Source organism: Aplysia californica, unplaced genomic scaffold (genome assembly GCF_000002075.1).
Source record: "Aplysia californica isolate F4 #8 unplaced genomic scaffold, AplCal3.0 scaffold00053, whole genome shotgun sequence".
Taxonomy (NCBI): domain Eukaryota; kingdom Metazoa; phylum Mollusca; class Gastropoda; order Aplysiida; family Aplysiidae; genus Aplysia; species Aplysia californica.
In genome coordinates, this window is record NW_004797323.1 from 780,117 (window position 1) to 787,220 (window position 7,104).

The following is a 7,104-nucleotide window of genomic DNA, read 5'->3' on the forward strand; positions in this document are numbered from 1 at the left end:
AACCTAAAACTCCACACTGAATGAACCCGAACTGCTGATGAACAGCAGTCGATCTGCGCACGCAAGGAGGTGCTATTCCTATTCTTCTTCTGGAAACACGAAAGAGAGCTTCAAAACAGACTGCAGCGCCATCTGAAGCAAAGAGCGAACTTTGCGCGGACACTTTTTTGGCTGAGTGGCCCATCTTGTTATGTACTATCTTTGGTCTTGGTCAACGTCCCTCACGAATGGTTCCAGGGTTTCATTTCAGACTCTACTGTGCGTCTCCGGGTCACAATAGAATCTGGTTCTGTTGTGTGAATTAACTTGTGTGTATTTGTTCTATGTGTTAATGTCTATTTACTTGTATGTGTTTGTGTGTGTTAACTTGATTATATGTTTTTGTATTTTTGGCACCATTTGTGTCATGTTTTTGGGTACATTTTCTTGTATTTATTTGTGTGTGTAACTTGTATGTGTTTGTGTAATCATGTGTGTTTTTTGTATGCCTGTGTGTATTCACTTGCATGTGTTTACTTTTATGTGTGTTTGTTGTGTGCTTGTGTTAAATTTCATTTTCTCTTTTCAGCTTATACACTTACAGGACCAGCTCATAACGTTAACTTTTGTGACTCTCTTGTAACACCTCTAATCTTATGGCGCTCATATGACCTTATGCAGTTGCGAGCTCCGTAAAACCTCTACTAAAACTAATAACGTTAATTGTTAATATATTTCCTGTCTCTGTTGGCAGGCCTATGCTGCTCCTCGTTTGAATTATATTAAGTATTATATTTTGCTCTTCATTAAAGTACTTTGTATGTTAGTCACATCAAAAGAGGTGCTCTTAGTGGGTGGTTAGCGGGTGCTCTGGTGTGGTTTGCTTCTTCTTTCCTATCAAACATCTATCGTCTTTATCTCCCCTCCTTCTTTTTTGTGTTTGTTACTCTCTTGTTACACCTCTAATCTTCGGCACTTATATGACCTTATTGTGTTGCAAGTGCCGTAAAACTCTTATTTTAAAAAAACTTAGATCTGATGTGGCCGTTCATATGTTTGGTTGCACAGACATGCACTAAACTGATCGCATAAACCTTTCCCGATCCTGGCACATACTGAGACATGTGTATGCTCAGCAAGCAGCTTCAGTGAATCTTGAGTTTACTTATTTTTACATGTTCAGGGAATACAGGGTATTTTGTTGATTTTAATTAATCTTTACAAATCTGGTTTCTTTTCCTTTGGGTCTAAGTTTTTGTTGATTCCAAATTCAGTGGAAGCGAGTTTCACAGCGATTTAATAGCAAGATGGAATATTTTTTTTATTGACTGACGACATTTGGTCGCTTTTAAGGACAAGCGGGCTAACCCAGATTTCAGGGTTTCCAGAAATCTTAACCTACACCAAAAGTGGGCATTGCCCTACCTATAGAAAAAGTTTGGTTTCACTGGTGTGTAGATTTGTTTGGTTAGAAAGAAAACTCTCCCTGTTTTTTAAAGAAACTGAACAAGGGGCAAAAACTTTACCTTCGATTTTCTCAAAACACATTTTTTGGGATCACCCCCTTGTGCTCAGAAGCAACCAGTTATGACTGTCTAGTGACAATAATGCCTTATCAGCTGATTATTTTGGTTGTCAACAGTTTGTAGGTTATAATGGTGCACTAGTTATCAATATGTCAAGGAAAACTACGCAGGCTTTCCCGGTGTAAAGTTATATATAGTTATTGACAAGAACGTATGAGGGCCACACATTGTTGACGTAAATCAAATTAGAATGTGTTCAGTTGATTACAGATCTGATGAGTTCATTAATGTTTGTCTTATCTCAAGCCAAGTCTGTTGTCTCATTTCAAATGTGAATGCCTCCTTTTTTTCTGCTTATGTAGGTAGTTAGGGATGTCAATGGCAGACACTTTTTAGTTTCCTTCAATTGTTTTTGTCAGTCTGTCTTAATTTTTTTTTTTTTTTACTAAACTCTATGACCATTGTTGTGTTGATGTCCTTCTCTTTATTTAGCAAATGTTATTGCGTCTGTCAGTGGTTGTGTTTCTGGATGATTGGCGGGTGCTCTGATGTGGTTTGCTCCTTCTTTCTTATAAAAATTCTATTGTCTCTATCTCCCCTCCTTCTTTTTTGTGTTTGTTACTCTCTTGTAACACCTCTAATCTTTGGCACTTATCTGACCTTATTGTGTTGCAAGTGCCGTAAAACTCTTACTAAAACTAAAAAACAGGGATGATTTGTGTTAACCTCCATTTTTTTCCTTTCTTTGTGTTTCTATTAGTTTGTGTGACTATTTCCCTGCTCTATACGACAGTAATGATGTCACTTTTTCTTTACGTATACAGAATACAGAACAAATTCATAATAAGATCAATTTATGTTTATAAGATCAATTTATGTTTATTAGGACCTGACTGTATTGCTATTGTGAAAAAAAACTACGCTTTATTTCTCTGGGATTGATGCTTTTGTTTTCTTTGGTCTGCCTTGCTTGTGTACAGCACTTTCTCCGTAGCCTTAAGCATAGATAGCTTTGTGTGCCGGTGATCAATGCGTGTTCAGAAGTTTGCACAAATCATGTACTCAGATTTTTTACCACTGGGTCTTAGATGTACTATATTTCTTTTTTGCTCCTATTTAATACTGTGCATGTTATTTCTTTATAATACTGTAATGGTAGTTAGACTTTTAAATGCTCTTTCTTTCCTGTCAAACATCTATTGTCCTCATCTCTCGTCCTTTTTTGTGTTAGTTACTCTCTTGTAACACCTCTCTTCTTTAGTGCTTATATATTCTTATTATGTTGCAAGTGCTGTAAAATTATTACAAAAATTATTTCTTGAGATTTCTGTGCCTGTGAGTAGTCCATGATTTAGCTTTGTGCTGTACAATGTAAATGTATTTCTTTACTCTCAATGATGTTTCTCATATTTCGTCTTTTTTTTTTTTATCCCTGTACTAAATGAGCATTGTTTTGAGTTTCTGGTCACCTAAACGGAAATACTGTCAATGAATGCTGCTGTTGAGTGCCTGTATTTTGATGACTGTTTATAAAGTTGTTTTGTGTTTTGGTAATTTTGTGCGCCACAACTGGGGCAGCTAATACTAATGGTCCTTTTTCTGTTAGTCACCTCGTTTTATTGTGCATAATGAATGGAAAGTAAAAAGTTGGAGCTATAAGGTTGCTGGAAAAAGTCATGTCTGTTGGCAGAAAGGGCTCAGTAATGGTTAGAGTGGAATGAAGCATACAGCAAAAACTGCAGCCCTTATGTCCCCAAATAACTCATTCTCAGGTGCCCCCATCTCATTCCTTTAGTCATATGACCTTATGCAGTTGCGAGCTCCGTAAAACCTTACTAAAACTAATCCTTTAAGTGCCTTCTCTCTGGTGTCTGTGGCATGTTTTGTTTTTTGTTTTTCTAAGACCATTCTATGGTTCTATGGGCATACTGCTGTACGTTCTAGTGCCTTGCCTTGGTGTTGCTGTTGTCTTTTCTGCTGTGAGCTGACAAAATGCCTTTTTGTGTGTGTGTGTGTGTCTTTTGGCGCCAAAATTGTTCATTTGCTAAATCAAAAGCCAGATCAGTTACCCTACTTGTGTGAAAAAATCAAAGTGAAACTGTGACTACTTTTTGGATACATTAGACTAGAACTCAAATTTCGGAAGAACGCTATTTTTAAAGGGTTATACTGACAAAAAAACATATTTTTCTTGAAACTGCTGTGAATGAATAGAAGGCATTTTGCCAGCTTGCGGCAGTTTTGTGGTTCTGTCATACCAGAAGAGCTGGACGTTGGTGTGAGATTGTGCCTTCAAAAGATGTATATCCAGTTTATTTGTACATATACATACATATATGTATATTATGGTGTCTGTGAGCGAGTCAGTTGGGTGTGGGACCTATCCTGTCTCTTGTATGTGCTAAACCATTGACAGATCAGAATAATGTGTTGAGGGGGGTGGGGAGAGAAATTAAAACCTGGTCTAAAACTTTGATACTTTATCCTTTATCCGTCCTCTTGTACCTCTAGGGCGTCGAGGGGAAAACTTTTTGGTATCCGCTGTCTTTTTCCTGAAGGAAGAATCATTTTCCTGTCATGGAGGCTGTACGTCATCAATTTGAAATCACTGTCTTCCCTTCAGATTACTGCTGGTATTTTTAATAAAGTCTTGAGACAGTCTTGTGTTCAGACCTCTTCACAGGCTTGTTACTCACTGAAGAGATAGAGGACAAGGATTTCTTAGAACGTATCAAAAAGCCAAGAACTGAAGTTTCCTGGCTTAATTAACAAAACACCATTTATTGTTTGGTTTTATAGTGACAAAGCAAAATTTGGGCCCCCATTTTTCGTCTACAATTCGTTTTTTTCACGCTGTTTGCATACATATGTATATAATTGTGAGAACAGCAGTTGTTTAGTCTGTGATTCCATTACGTAGCAATATGATGGGGCTGGTGCTGTGCTTATGATCTATACACCAAAAGCATTACTTGTATTTTAACACGATTATTTTGTGCCTAGAATAAACGTTCTTGTGAAATCAGAACAGAAAAGTGTGTTGTTTTCAATTTCTGTTTATTGTAAGATGTGTTCTTAGTTAATGTACTTTACATGAGTGGTTTGCGGGTGCTCTGTTGTGGTTGGCTCCCTTCTTTCTTTCCTACCAAACATCTATCGTCCTTTTTTGTGTTTGTTACTCTCTTGTAACACCTCAAACCTCCAGCAAGTGGGTGGTTGGCGGGTGCTCTGTTGTGGTTGGCTTTGGCTCCCTTCTTTCCTATCAAACATCTATCGTCTTTATCTCTCCCCTTTTTTTATGTGTGTTTGTTACTCTCTTGTAACACCTCTAATCCCCAGCACTTATAAAACCTAATTTTGTTGCAAGTGCCGTAAAAAAAAACTCTTACTAAAACAAATAAAACATAAATAATGTACTGCACACAATGGACTTAGCCTGTGTCTGTGGTGTAGGGGTTTGTTCTTTGCAGTAGCATGCGATAGACATTCGTTGTGGGTGGTTGGCGGGTGCTCTGGTGTGGTGTGCTCCTTCTTTCCTATCAATCATCTGTCGTCCTGACCTCTCCTCCTTTTTTGTGTTTGTTTCTCTCTTGTAACACCTCTAATCTTCGGCATTTATATGACCTTATTGTGTTGCAAGTGCCGTAATACTCTTACTGAACCTAACCCCCCCCCCCCCTCCCCATCTATCGTCCTTTTTTGTGTTTGTTACTCTCTTGTAACACGTTAAACCTCCAGAATAATATTGTAACAACAGGCAAGTTTGATTGAAAGAGAGGCAGAGGCAGACAGAGGGAAAAGATACTGGACAAGTTGACAACATGCCTGGGAACAGCAAGAATAACAGACACCATTGCTGACCTTATTGTGTTGCAAGCGCCGTAAAACACTTACTAAAACAAACTTCTAGTAGAAGTAATAGTAATAATCATAATAACAACAATAATAATAATAGTAGTAGTAGTATTAATAATAATAATAATAGTGGTATTGCTATTGATAACGAGAATGGAAATGAGAATGACAATAATAAGCGCATATCCACTCTCTGCAGCATGCCGTATATATATATTATATGTGCTTTACAACTATTATTACCATAGCAGACCCCATTGCTGCAACGCAAGACAGAGTGAAGTGGAGGTCCATGATCGCCCACGCCAGTCGGCAACACAACGGAAGATGATGATAATATAACTAAATGATAGTTGATGTGTTGATGGAAGGGGAGTGCAAGTACTCGAGTCCCCTAGAGTACTCAAGTATAATTATGATTGTGAGGCAGCGTGGTGGAATCAGGCTCTCGTCAATTTCTGGGCATATAGAGTTATTGGTATCATCTTAAAGCTTGTTCACTTGTCTTTATTTGGATGAAAAAAATATCCCTTTATCTTATATACAAGTCGAGATTTTTGCGAAAGAAGGAGGTGGGGGTCACCTGTTTTCAGAGGTAAAATTAGTGAGAAAAAGGCCGCCAAAGATTAGTTGTTCACTCAGCTTAACGGTCGGTGGAAACAGAAAATTAACATTTTTTGTGCCTTTAATCAACGTTCTTCAGAAAAATTCACACTGAAATGAGTTCTTTAATGGGCATGAAAGGTGTTGAGCCAAAAAATAAAAATTCGATAAAAAATCACAAACCTGCGGAAAAATGCAAGTTTCTTCACTTTGATTATTTTGACGAGAGCCTGATTCCACCACGCTGCCAATATAGCCTCTGCGAGAACTCACTCGAGCGGTTGTGTATACATATATTGATACATTTTTAAAGCAAAATGCATGTTATCAGTAACATCAGTGATCCTGGGACCTTATGTAATCACAGCTATATACCTCGCAGCTGGCTTCTCATATTATCTTTTGGGTTGTGAATTAGGGTCCAGAAGTGTTGAAAAAGTCTTTAAAAATTTCACATTTTTGTTTGGTTTTGTTGCATTACTATTAAAAGATCTAGATCTATGTGTTTTTCTGCTTGTGTGTTAAGAATTATATAATGAGCGTGGGTGGTTGGCAGGTGCTCTGGTGAGGTTTGCTCCTTCTTTCCTATCAAACATCTATCGTCCTTATCTCCCCTTCTTCTTTTGTGTTTGTTACTCTCTTGTAACACCCTCTAATCTCCGGCCCTTATATGACCTTTTTGTGTTGCAAGTGCCGTAAAACACGTTCTAAGACTAAAACTAATATTATGAGCAGCATAATTAGATATAGCAATAATGCAGTGGAGACATGTAGATGGTTTCCTGCAACCTGGTCATACATGAACTTTAGAAATTTGAACCTGCTATTGAGCGTTTTAGAGGACTCCCGGGCCTATATTCTAGTACAGTGGACACCATATATAACAGGCCCGGTAAAAACAGGGATATTTTAAATCCTCGTTTTTTCCTACTTTTTGTCTCTATTAAAAGTTATCGGCAATAACAGGGCCTCATCGGAGACCAATCGGTTATAGCAGGGACAAAGGCTCGCTAACAGTGTGTAAAAAGTAAGAGAGAGAGAGAGGGGGAGAGAGAGATGGGGGGAGAGGGAGAGAGAGAGGGGGGGGAGAGGGAGAGAGAGAGAGGAGAGAGAGAGAGAGAGAGAGAGAGAGAGAGAGAGA